This window comes from Acomys minous (genome assembly GCF_964271855.1).
Source record: "Acomys minous genome assembly, chromosome: 19".
NCBI lineage: Eukaryota > Metazoa > Chordata > Mammalia > Rodentia > Muridae > Acomys > Acomys minous.
The window spans coordinates 7,709,348-7,721,737 of record NC_140499.1 but is presented as its reverse complement, the minus strand read 5'-3'; the positions used below and the strand labels follow the sequence as shown (position 1 = coordinate 7,721,737).

Genomic DNA, 12,390 nt, shown 5'->3' with positions numbered 1-12,390 from the left:
TGCCTGTGGCAGCCAGAAGAGGGGGAGAGGTCACTTGGAACTGGAGTTACTGCCGTTGTGAGCCTCCCGATTGAGCTGCTGGGACCCAGGCATGGGTCTTCTGCAGGAGCAGTCTGTGCTCTTCGCTGCTGAGCTATCTCTCCAGTTCCAGATGGGATTTCCATTCAGGCCAGGGGCATTGTCTTCTGGGAGTCAGTCCCTTTGCTTTTTGGGGTGCTGGTGCTAGGGCAGTGGTGAAGCCTTTTGTCAGCCAGTCCCACCCCAAATCTTCCGTAAGCCCCTGTCTGCCTGGATGCTGGATACTCCTGAACTCATTTTTTAGGTTTTCCTCTGTACCCTTTATAAAGCTGATTTCCCCCGCAGTGGGGAGAACAGCTTTAACTGTGGTCCACACCATGCACTCCATTTGCTCTTTGAAAGAGGAGGAAGATGACAGGAGCAGATGAGTCACATGGCCTGACCTGATGTCCAGGGTGTCTGTTGTCTGCTCAGGTTCTTGAGTGTGACAAGGCCGTGTCGGGGATGGAACAGACTTCTGCTTCCTCCTTCTTAATAGCTTCCCCTGAGAAGATGAATTCATTGAAGGCACGTAGTGTGTTTCTTGTGCCTGTATACATAGTGTCTGGCAAACAATGAATGCCCCGTCAGTGCTTATTGAATGAGAGACTTAATAACCAACGGACTACACATCTGTTGTTTTGACATAGGGCCGCCGTTTGAACCGGTAGGACACTTCTGTTAGAGTTCACTTGAAAGCGGTGTTCTAGTTCTGTATTCTTGGAACTAGAAGAGAATTTCAACTAAAGAGGGCAACTCTGCTCCTTGAATGTGTGTACAAATAGAAAGAATTGTATGTTCAGGCAAAGTTTATTGTGTTTGCAGATAATAAATCGCCCTCCACCTAGCTAACTCCGAAGGGCTTTGCTTGCTGGAGGGAGCCCAGGCTGTGTTCCCTCTTCCTGCCCCCTTCTTCCTTTTCTTCCTGTCCTTTAGAATTAGATTTATACCATGTGGGGACTGGATGCCCCTGAACTTGTAAAGCTAAGTTGTATCAGGTGTTTTTAGAGCCAAGGCCTTATGTAGTCCAGGCTGGCCTTGAACTCACTGTGTAGCAGAGGATGACTTTGGATTTCTCATCCTCCTGTTTCAGCCTCCCAAACGCTAGGTGTATAGGCATGTACATGTCTTATGGGCTACAGGTTTCCAACCCCAGGCCTTCATGCATGCTGGGCAAGCACTCTACCAGCTAAGCTACCACCAAGCTACAGCTAGGTCAAGTTTCACTTTTTCCATCCAAAATGACCTGGTTTGTGTATTACATTAAAAATAAAAAATTGTATTATTATTGTGTGGGTATTAGGTGTGGGTGCTCATATACATAATGTTCGTTCATGTGGCAGCCGGGGAGCTGGTTCTGTCCTCCCACCATGTGGGGGTCTGGGGATTGAACTTGGGTCATCAGGTCTGTACAGCCAAGTGCCTTTACCTGCTGAGCCAGGCCTGCCAATCCTGTATATAACTTTTTTGGTTTTTTTGAGACAGGGTTTCTCTCTGTAGCCTTGGCTATCCTGGACTCACTTTGTAGACCAGGTTGGCCTCAAACTCACAGAGATCTGCCTGCTTCTGCCTTTCGAGTGCTGGGATTTAAGACGAGCTCTGCCACGCCCGGCTGTACATTGCTTATAATGTATATTGTTACTAATGAATGTTGAAGGACGGCTGATGCTTCATGTCTGTTTTCTTTTGGCTTTGCCATTTGCAGTCTGTGTGGGAAGACAACAGAAAGAGGGGCAGAGCGCTGTTTGGCCAGACACTGGTGACCAGAGCTGTCCTTTCCCTTTGTTCCTGTTTAAAGCGGAGTGCAGCAAGACACCCCCGGGCTGAGTTCTTCCGTTAAGTCATCCCCCAGATTGTGCCAGTCCATTAGCTGCTTTGTGCAGCGGACAGGAAATGGTTCTATTTGTACAAGTTGCACAATCGTACCGAAGGCAGGGCAGAGAGCCAGGGAGACCTCTGCTGCTTCTGCAGCGTTAACCTTTCAGTTCCCCGTGAGCGTGATCCATGGCACCGGGATGTGTGCTAGAGTGTGACCTCGTCAGCATGGTCCCCACCTGGGTAGGGATACTGAGAAGTGGGGTGTGACTCCTGTGGGGGTGAAGATGGCCTGATGCTGGTTCCTGGCAGCCTGGTCCTGAAGGGGTCAGCTCTACACTGTCCTTGCCCAAGTCCTCTTGAAGGCTGTTGACACATCAGCCACTTTCCTTTTCTAAGGCTGACAAGTAGCTTCCCCTGTCCCCACCTGTGTCCATGCCTGCCTCCTGTACCCCAGCTGTCAGCTACTTTTCTCCTTGAAAGCTCCATTTTCATTCGTCCCTGGTGATTCTAGGCAGAATCTGGTGATTTTACCACAACCCGGTAATTTTGGCAGAGTTGATTTTCTATGTAATATATTTTTTTTTTTTCGAGACAGGGTCTCTCTGTGTAGCCTTGGCTGTCCTGGACTCGCTTTGTAGACCAGGCTGGCCTCGAACTCACAGCGATCCGCCTGCCTCTGCCTCCCGAGTGCTGGGATTAAAGGCGTGCGCCACCACGCCCGGCTCTCTATGTAATATTTTTAATGCACGTTGTGACCCAGCATCATGTTCAGGGGCAAGCACCTCCTGAGGTACCTCCTAGTGTTGATTATCAAGTTGAAACTCTGGGCCGTTCAGGTGCCTGTCACTGGCATAGACCATGACACTGGCTGGATGTTGCAGACTTACGTCTATGCGCTGAGGTCATGAGCACTGTTGTTTGATTCATCTTGGTTCCTGTGCCTGGCACATGATGGCTGATCATTTGCTACCCTGGTGAAGAAAGGGATGTTGTTGACCTCTGGGTTTAGAAAGAAGTTCCTGCCAATGTACATACAGGTTACCATCAACCCCAAAGGTCACCACTGTTGCCTGGTGTGTCCTGTGACCCGCCTGACTGTGATGCTTGGTCCCCACAGGGTACCAGTGTAGTTCAGAGGTGGCCCTTTTCAGTAAAACTCACAAATGTCCTACTTCTGTCTATGCAGTGGTGTAATAAACACACACAAAATGTCGTCTTTGTTCGAAGTATCACTGTGGCTGCACTGCTCACAGGTCTGGCTGGAAGCACGTTGTTTTTACTACATGTATGAAGCTCCAGGGAGCACAGAGGATATGAGGCGCTCTCGTTGGCTGCTGCTGGAGACGTGGCAGTTACTGACCTGTCATTTACTTTGCAAAGGAATTATGAAGTTTTGGCACTGTGCCTGGAGTAGCTCCAGATGGTCAGAAAAGACTAAAGTCAAAAAGTGTATTGCAGCGCTGGACCTGGGCTGGTCGTGTTTATATGAAAACACCACTGCCTTCCTGCTCTCTCCTGCTGCACAAGACACCCCCCCCCCACCAGAGGGCAAACTGTGGCTGTGGGCTTCGGGAATCTAACAGTCCAGATACCTTCATTCTTGGTGAAAGTGGGGTGGCAGTGTGGTGTATGGCTAATATGCATTCTCTGTCTTTAGTGGTTGCATATTTACAATGCTCCAAGATTTGGAATTTGGAGCTAGACCACTGCTGCTCGCTGCTCTAGTAGAGGTGTAGGAAGCTTCATTGCGGTTGCTGGTGCTGCTCTGATAGGCGGACTCTTAGCTCCCCCTGGTTATTAGGTAGTTTTTCTGTACTTCATCTCTCTTGTTTCCGAAGGATTCTGTGGTCACTATGGCAACGATGAAGTTTTGCTGTAGTCTTGGGAGATGAACAGTGCAAGGGGTCAGGGCACTCACTATGCAGTGGTCACCACTATTTGCTGTTCTAGGCACAAGAACTTCCTTTAATCACATTGAAGTATGAAAATACTATAACACTGAGATGGCTCAGTGGTTAAGAGCACTGTTTGCTCTTCCAGAGGTCCTGAGTTCAATTCCCAGCGCCTACATGGTAGCTTACAACCATCTGTACTGGGATCTGATGCCCTCTTTTGGCATACAGGTGTACTTGCAGATAGAGCACTTATACATAAAATAAATATATCCTTAAAAAAATACTGTAACAAAACACTAGCCTAAAAATTAAAAAGTGCATCTAACTCTTTGTTTTATCTCCCTCTCCTCCTCTTCCTCCTTCCCCTCCTCTTTTTCTTTTTTTTTTCTTTTTTTGGTTTTTGAAACTGAAAAACCAGTTCTCTGTGTTGCCCTGGCCATGTTGAAACTCACTGTAGACCAGGCTGGCCTCGAACTCAGAGATCCACCTGCCTCTGCCTCCTGAGTGCTGGGTGTAAAGGCGTGCGCCACCACCGCCCAGCTACAGTCCTTCTCATTAGCCCTAGAGGGGGAGCATTGTGATTCTTACTTTGCGGATGGGAACGGTGAGACTCAGGGCATAGCATCTACCTGGGCTAAGGCCTGGGGACCTCCCTGCACCTGCCCTCATTCAGCCTTGGTGAAACCGTGGAAGGTTCCGTTCATTCAGGTGGGCTGCCACAGGTTCATGAAACACGAGGCTCTCCCGAGTCGAGCCTTTTAAGTAAAGCTTGGTCACAAGACCCCAATTAAGTTCCAGACTGATCTGTTGCTCCAGCAGCTTTCAGCCACTTCTGCGGTTATTGAGTAACCTGGGGAGGTTGAAAACCATTAACACCGTTTAGTGTTTTCGAAGAAACAGCGGCTGATGGGGGAGGGGATGGTATATTGCATACTTCAGACAACAGTGTTTATCGTGCTTGAGATTTTGATAGATACTTAGATAACTTTTTTTTTTTTTAAACAGCCGTTTGACTATTTCCTTGAAGAGATTGCAAAGGTCCGGGGTGGGGGTGCTGCTTTGAAGCGTGACACGCCGTTACTGAAAAGTGTCCCGAGCTATGTTGTGGTTGCCACGTAACAGACACAAGATCCTCTGGGCTCTTGGGATTTGAACCAGCTCCCCTTTCCTCTTCCTTGGGTTTCTGCTCTGGACAGAGCACTTTCCTAGGTGGGCACCCGTCCTAAGCTCACTACTCCTTCATAGCTAGCCTGGAGCCATTAGTGCTCTGCTTCACTTGTCACACCTTGCACCATTTGTGTCCCGTTCTGGCAGCTTTGTGCCCAATACCTGGCCTCAGAATTAGTTCTTGAATTCTTCTGGGTCTAAGTTCTAAACTGTAGGAGGAGCTGCCCTGTATACTTTTTGAAAGTATCCCCTCCTCCCCTGCCCCCCCCCTCCCCAGTCCCTTTTTGATGAGAATGAGAAAAGACAGTAGAGGTGAGTTTGTCAGTCTAATCAGTTTGTCTCCATAATGGCACCAGAGTCAGGCTGTTTTCTTTCTTGTTACTGTATTGTAATTATGAATGAAACATTATAAAAAGACTAAAGCGAAAGGAACGTTTCCTTAAATTTTTAAAAATGTATTTAGAAAAAAAGACAAACTACTACTGTGAGTCAGAGGTGTAGTTTCAAGGACAGTGTATCCTTGGAGACAAAGTCTGTGGTGTGATTTTTGGTATACTTTTTGTTCTTTCTTGCGTTCATAGAATGTGACATCATCATCCTTGAAACAAAGTTACTGATAGGCCCATTAGAGTCTGGAGGGGGGACCCTTTACTCCCTTACTGCTGTGAGTAGCTCTCTCCCTTTTCCTGTTCTGTTTGTTTTGAATAGAATTCCTGGAATTGGTGGTCCAGGATTCTTGTCCCCCCTCCCCCCCAAACACAGTAATTAGGGCATCTTGCTACCTTTTTGTGGCCTTCCTGATCACAGACAGCTTGCCGCCTACAGTGCTGTCCAGGATGTCTGCTCAGCTCTTCCTCTTTGGTCGCAGGGCTGTTGCCTTAGTTTCTGTGTTCAAGTCCTCGCTTCCAGGACCATATGATGGAAGTCACCCTGTGCCCCTCCTCTTAGCTTTCTGCCTCATTGTGACAGTACTTATAGGAAAGAAATTTAAAGCGGGAGAGATTTATTTGGCTTCCAGATCAGAGGTGTTACCACGTTCTGGGGGCTCTGTGGTTTCTTCTGGGCCTGTGGCATGTCAGTAGCAGTGGCTTTATTGTTTCTGGGATCGCAGCAGGTCAGAGTAGCAAAGGTGCACATCCCATCCTGGACTAGAAAGGAAAGGGATGTTTGTGGGAGGAGCCCAGTGACCCCATCTTCACAGGCCCCTGTTGGCTTGGGTGATCTGTCACTTGCCAGTAGCACCACAGACCAGAGACAAAGCCTTTGAATGGGTTTCAAACCCAAGATGTAACAGCCCCCATAGCATTTTCAGGGCCTCCTCTTTTGTCCTTCAGGTGGTTGTCATTTGTTAGAAGGTGTCTTAGCTCCCACTAGTGTCTTGATGCTGGGCTCCTTCAGAGGGAATGTAGGGTTCCTTTTATATTCCCAGGACCATGGCCATTTGTTGTAGGATGTAATGCTGAACACAGAGAAGAAAGGGGAAAACAAAACAAGAGACAGACACAAAGCCAGCTCCCTGACTATCAGCCTCATGTCCTGAGACGCTATCTTGAATTAATGTGTTTTCTTTAGAACTGCTGACCAAGTGTTTGGACCAGAACCTACTGTAAAAGTTTTGTTTGCAGAGTAGTAGTTTATACAAGCATAAGAGTGTTTTGTGGGGGACCTTAGTAACAGCGCGGCTGGGGGTGCTTTTTAGGACCTACCAGGTTCTAAGTGCTCTGTGTGGAACGGTCACAGCTTCACCAGGCGCTTGTCCTCGTCACCTCCACCTGGTGAGTAGAGAAACCCAAGCTCTGGGCTACCTTGCCTGAGGCCAGCACTAGTTGTTTACAGAGTGGAGGTGGGCTCCTGACGGTGTGAGATGGGACACCGCACGGTCTCTTCCTCTGTGAACCTGTTCTGTTGCACATTTCCTTGTTAAATGTGGTGGTTTGGGTCAGCTCCTTGGACTGTTGCTATAGCACGTTACTGCCGGCTTCTTTGACCGGGTCACTGCCCCGTGAGATGTGTCCATTCTGCCTTGGCCAGAGGATGTGGGGGAGAGGGAGGGGAAGTGAGCGCAGTGCACTGCAGGAGATGGTCCTGTTCCCATCATTGCAGGAGACAGTTTTGAGTATCCTTTTTAATTGTTGTCGGGGAACTAAGAGAATGAACCTACGAGCTGCATACCTGCTGGGCAAATGTCTGCCACCTAACTGTATTTCTAGCCCTTGTTTAAGATCTTTTTTTAAGCCATATTTTTCCTTATTGATTGTGTGTGTGTGTGTGTGTGTGTGTGTGTGCGCGCGCGCGCGCGCGAGCGAGAGTGTGGGGTGTACCCATGCCAAAACCAGTGCCCATGGAGGTCAGAGGATAGCCTGAGGGGGTCGATGGTCTCCTTGTACCACATGGGCCCCTGCATCGAACATCATGTGATCCACTCAGAGGCTCTTGGGTGTTTGCTTAGTTTAGTTTGATAGAAAGAATCTTGGGAAATGTTTGCTGTCTTCCGTGTGACTAGAACGAGCACCTTGCTCCATCAGTGGATTGTGCGAATCACTGTTGGATGCCTCGGCCTCATGGTTGTGTCCTGCCTCCCAGCTCTTGTAAGGCCCAACTCTGCAGGCTGATTTCTCAAGGGACATTAGCGATGTATTGGCCAAGTGGCTTTTATGTCATTGTCTCCATGAAGAGTCCTGGCATCTGCTGACAATGTCCACACAGGCTATTTTCTTCTTTTTGAATGGAAATAAGAGACTGGCCTCAAACCATTTCCAGAGAGGCCACTAAAGGAGCTTGCGCATTGATGCCTGATGCCGCAGTGACACTGTTTACAACACAGTTTCCTGTATATTACGTGTTGTGTTCTCATGGCGACTCTCTGAAGTAAACAAAGTAGTTATTGTTGTCCCAGTTAACAGGTAAGAAAAACCAGTCTGAGAGAGCGTGCCCTTCCCGTAAAACACAGAAGGGGACATTGAGCAACAAAACAGTTTTAAGTCCCCACTCCTTTTCTTTCTAGGACACAATGTCTTGAAATTGCTAATCTGTAACTGAAACTGTGTAGGCACATAGCTTCTACTTTGTTTGACATAGGTGGAAATGTTTCAGCCTGCTGACACTTTCCTGACTGTCAATAGAGTATATTGACATCTTTATAAGTGGGACAGCAGTTAAAAACCCAGGAGGGAGGCCACATAGCTGTAACTGTCAGATGTTCTAGTGCCAAACTGGGTCTGCCACCTCAACCCGAGTTTTTTGTTTGTTTGTTTGTTTTTTTCTTGTTTGTTTTTTGAGCAAAAAGGGCACATTCTGAATGAATGCAGGAATTACGATATCAAAGCAAGACCCTTAACTATTTGTGTACTGGGTTAGCTAATTTACTCTGTGGTTTACTTTGGAATTGGTGAAGAGTGAGATGAAAATCCCAAACCAAGTCACATGAAAGAATGTCCACTCCTTTGGGCTTTAAGGTCATGTGGGCATCATGTTCACCCTCTTGTCCCAGCTGGTAGATGGATTGCTGAGGAAGACTGAGTGTGAGGACTTCTGAGACTTGTCATTTTTATTGAAAAAAAAATATGGTTTATAAAGTTTTCAACTGTTGCGCAGGACCATAATGCTCTGCAGACTTAGATATTTACGGTACTGACGTGTCCCAGCTGTTTTCATGGATCCCCTAGGGTGTCCCTGAAGTGCACACTGTTGTCTGTTCAGACTACACTCACTTTAAAGAGTTAGTAAGTTGAACATAAGCTCTACTACACTTTTCACTGAAGTAGGTATTTGTAGGATTTAAGGAAATGCTTCCTGCACCTACATGCACACACAGAGACACATATGCACATGTATGTGATGTACATATATATAAAACAGACAGGAAATGCTCCATGGAGCTATATGTGCACACAGAAACACATGCATATGTATGTGACAAATGTATATATAAAATAGACAGCTAACAAGAAAAAGTATATTTGGGGCAAGATGGCGGTGGCGCTGACCTTCCGCCGGCTGCTGGCTCTCCCCAGGGCTGCACGGGGTTTCGGGGTGCGAGTGTCGCCGTCCGGGGAAAAGGTCACCCACACCGGCCGGGTTTATGATGAAAAAGACTACAGGAGGATTCGGTTTGTAGATCGTCAGAAAGAGGTGAATGAGAACTTTGCCATTGATTTGATAGCAGAACAGCCAGTGAATAAGGTGGACCATCGGATCATATCCTGTGATGGCGGGGGTGGTGCCCTGGGCCACCCCAAGGTGTACATAAACTTGGACAAAGAAACAAAAACAGGGACATGTGGCTACTGTGGCCTGCAATTCAAGCAGCACCATCACTAGTGTGGGCTGTGTCCTGGTCCTCTGACGTCCGTGGAGCATCTCCACATTGGTGTTTTGGTGTGAGATCACTGCTCTGTGGATGGTGTCCCTTGTTATGAATAAAGGATGCTGCCGCCATGGGAAAAAAAAAAAAGAAAAAGAAAAAGTATATTTGAATGCTGTGAGTTTAGGCTGCTTTGAAAAAAAAACTAATGCTGTAACTTTATATATGCATTTAATTAATTAAGTGATTCATTAAAAACTTACTTTTTTTAAAGACAGGGTCTTGTGTGGTCTATAGCCTAAGCCTTGAGCTCTTGATCCTTTGGCCTTAACTTTCCCTCATGCCTGGGTTGCAGTCCTTTTGTTTGTTTTTTGGTTTCTTTTGACACAGGGTTTCTCTGTGTAACAGAGCCCTGGCTGTCCTGGACTCACTTCATAGACCAGCCTGGCCTTGAACTCTTGGAGATCTACTTGCTTCTGCACCCCAAGTGCTGGGATTAAAAGAGTGCCTACCCGGCTTATTCTAAATAATAAAATAATAAAATCAGAGTTGAGGTTTTTGTTTTTTTCCTCGTTCTTGGTGAAAAATGTAATTTGTGAAAAGTCATCAGGCTTGGGGGGGGGCAATGTTGGCTAGTGACTCCTGCTGGGGTCCAGCCCCAGGGCCTCAGAGGTGCTAATCAAATAGTCTCCTTAGCTTTGGATAAGGAATCTGGAGTTTTTCCTGAAGGTCTGTTGGAATCCACGGAGAGTTGCTGTCACAGTAGGTGCATGTCTAAGAAGGAGCAGTTAGTAGGTAGAAGAGGGTGTGTGCGTCTTTAAAAGGCTTTGAGAACTTACTGTGGAGTAAGGGCACAGGTGCCTGGTGAGAGGCGGCTGTGGGTAGAAGCACTCGCCATGTAAGCCTGGGGCATCTGAGTCCCGAAGGTGGGAGGAGAGAACCGACTTTGTGAAGTTATTTGCCTTCTGATCTCCACCTAACCCACAATAACAGTAAAGAAGTAGACATTAAGCAGATTAATGTTGCCCGGCGGTGGTGGTGCACACCTTCAATGCCAGCACTCGGGAAGCAGAGGCAGGTGGATCTCTGTGAGCTCAAGGCCAGCCTGGTCTACAAAGCGATCCAGGACAGTCAAGGCTATGCAGAAAAACCCTGTCTTGAAAAATGAAAAATAACCAAAAAGAAAAAAAAAGTGTGTTAATGAATTCATTCACAGTACCTTGAGAGTAAGTCTTTTAAAAAAGTATCGTTTTATTTACTATGTGTAGTGGTTTTGGTAGTGCAAGGTAGATGCTCATGTAAGCCAGTATATTCTAATGAAGGTCAGGAGATAAGCCGTAGGAATCCAGAATTTCTCTTGAATTAATGTCATCCAGCTGAGTGGCAAGCCTCTTTACTGATAAGCCAGTTTGTTGGCCAAATGTAGATAGGTCTCTTAATTGCCTTTGTTTCAGAGTCAGCAACTGAGGGTTAGAAGCGGAAGTCACTGGCCCTAATCCCATTGGTCTAACGGAAGTGGCTGAGCAGGGGTGAGGATTTATCAGTAACAGCTCTGCTGCAGTGCCTCACTTGCCTATATGGTGAAATACTCACATTTCACCCCATAGGAAGTCATCTGGTGCTCTGTTTAGTGAGAGCATGGCATTGGGTCTGAGGTAGCTCAGAGTGCTCTCCTGGCATGCAGGCACTCTGGCTTCTTCTCTCGCGCTTCCCAGACCGGCTATGATCATCGCGCCTGGAGTCCCGGCATTGAGGTGGCAGAGGAGGGACAGAGGAGCAAGAGCATCTTTGGTCACGTGGGGAGTGTGAGGCCAGCCTGGGCCCACATAGCACCCTCTGTCAGAACAGGACCATCAGCCAAACCAAGCAAAGACCCATGGCAGCCACAGCGTTGGGTGCCGAGTAGACCCTCTGAAATCATGGAATACCCAAGTCTGTTTTATCTAATAAAACTGGTCACCCACGGCCACAGAGCACTTGCCGTGTGGCTACTGAGGCCCAGCAACAGATTGGAAGATTACATTTAGTCTCAATGAACTTTTAAACTTGACAGGCAGAGTTTAGAGTGGAGCCTAGAAGACTGTGTAGACTGTGTCCTTTCTTGGGGTGATGGCCATATCTGGGTGATTTTGGGACTGTCAGTGTATTGGCCTTATTAGCGTAGTCTGCGATTGTATGATTACATAGTAGTGATGTTAATGAGAGTGATGAGGGGTTTACAAATGAGATAATTGAATGTTTGAAGTGATAATGCCTCAGAAGTAAATTCTGTTTGATCACTCACATCAGAGATTGCCAGCCTCCAACATCTGGAAGTGTCCCCTCATTAATTCCTTTGTGGCTCAGTGAAAGTTGCTTTGGCACTTCTTTATCCTTTCCAGCCTTGTAGAGCAGTGCTCACTTTGTAAGGAGTTGAGCATTTGGGTCAAGCTTGACAAAAATGACTGATCATGATAAGACACTAAAGCTGACTCTGTGGGCTAACGGCATCCCGCCCCCCCCCCCCCCCCAAAGCTGGCGTGTGCGGTGTGTCTTCCCTCTGCAGCATCATGTTGACCAAGTTCCTGCCCATGGAGGTGCACCAGGTAATTTGTTGGTAATGAAGCCTCGTATTCTTTCAAATACGATCACATTAACTATGGACGGAGCTGCTTATAATGCACTCTCGTCTCAGCTTTATGAGGCACTTAACTCTGATGATTTTAATCTGTTCTCCATGCTGATGAAAAGGGCCTGGGTGGTTGTGCCACTGGCCGTGGTGGAGCTCTGAGGCCGGCAGAGCCCCAGATGGTGGTGGGTTTTGGATGCTAGCCCTCGGCTGACTGAACTTAGACATGCCCCCAGTCCCCTCCTTTAGCAGTGCTAGCACAGACACTTTATGTCACGGGGTTGAACTGTAACATTAGCCGTGAGTACCCTAGCCAGGTGCCCTTCCCACTCATGTGTTCAGCCTAGGGTCTAGAATTTTGCTTTGAAAGTTCTTTTTTCCTTTAACAGAGAACTTGTTTCTCTCCAAACATGGGGAGTGAGTGAACAAACAAAATTTCTTTTCTACTGTGTGTTTTTTCCCTCTTGGACTCTTGAGTCTTCCTCCATTACTCTGCCTTTTAGAACTGTTCTTTTCTTGAAAGCCAGGGCTTCTGACATGAA

At 47.3% G+C, this 12,390-nt stretch overlaps 1 protein-coding gene and 1 pseudogene across 4 annotated transcripts in view; both read left to right on the top strand.

The window, feature by feature from the left end:
• The window catches only part of FNDC3B (fibronectin type III domain containing 3B), a 289,830-nt gene that overhangs the window by 19,444 nt on the left and 257,996 nt on the right, over positions 1-12,390 (top strand). The window lies entirely within an intron of this gene.
• Positions 8,882-9,374, top strand: LOC311590657 (NADH dehydrogenase [ubiquinone] iron-sulfur protein 6, mitochondrial-like; annotated as a pseudogene). Its single transcript has one exon. The product of its transcript is annotated as an NADH dehydrogenase [ubiquinone] iron-sulfur protein 6, mitochondrial-like (transcript).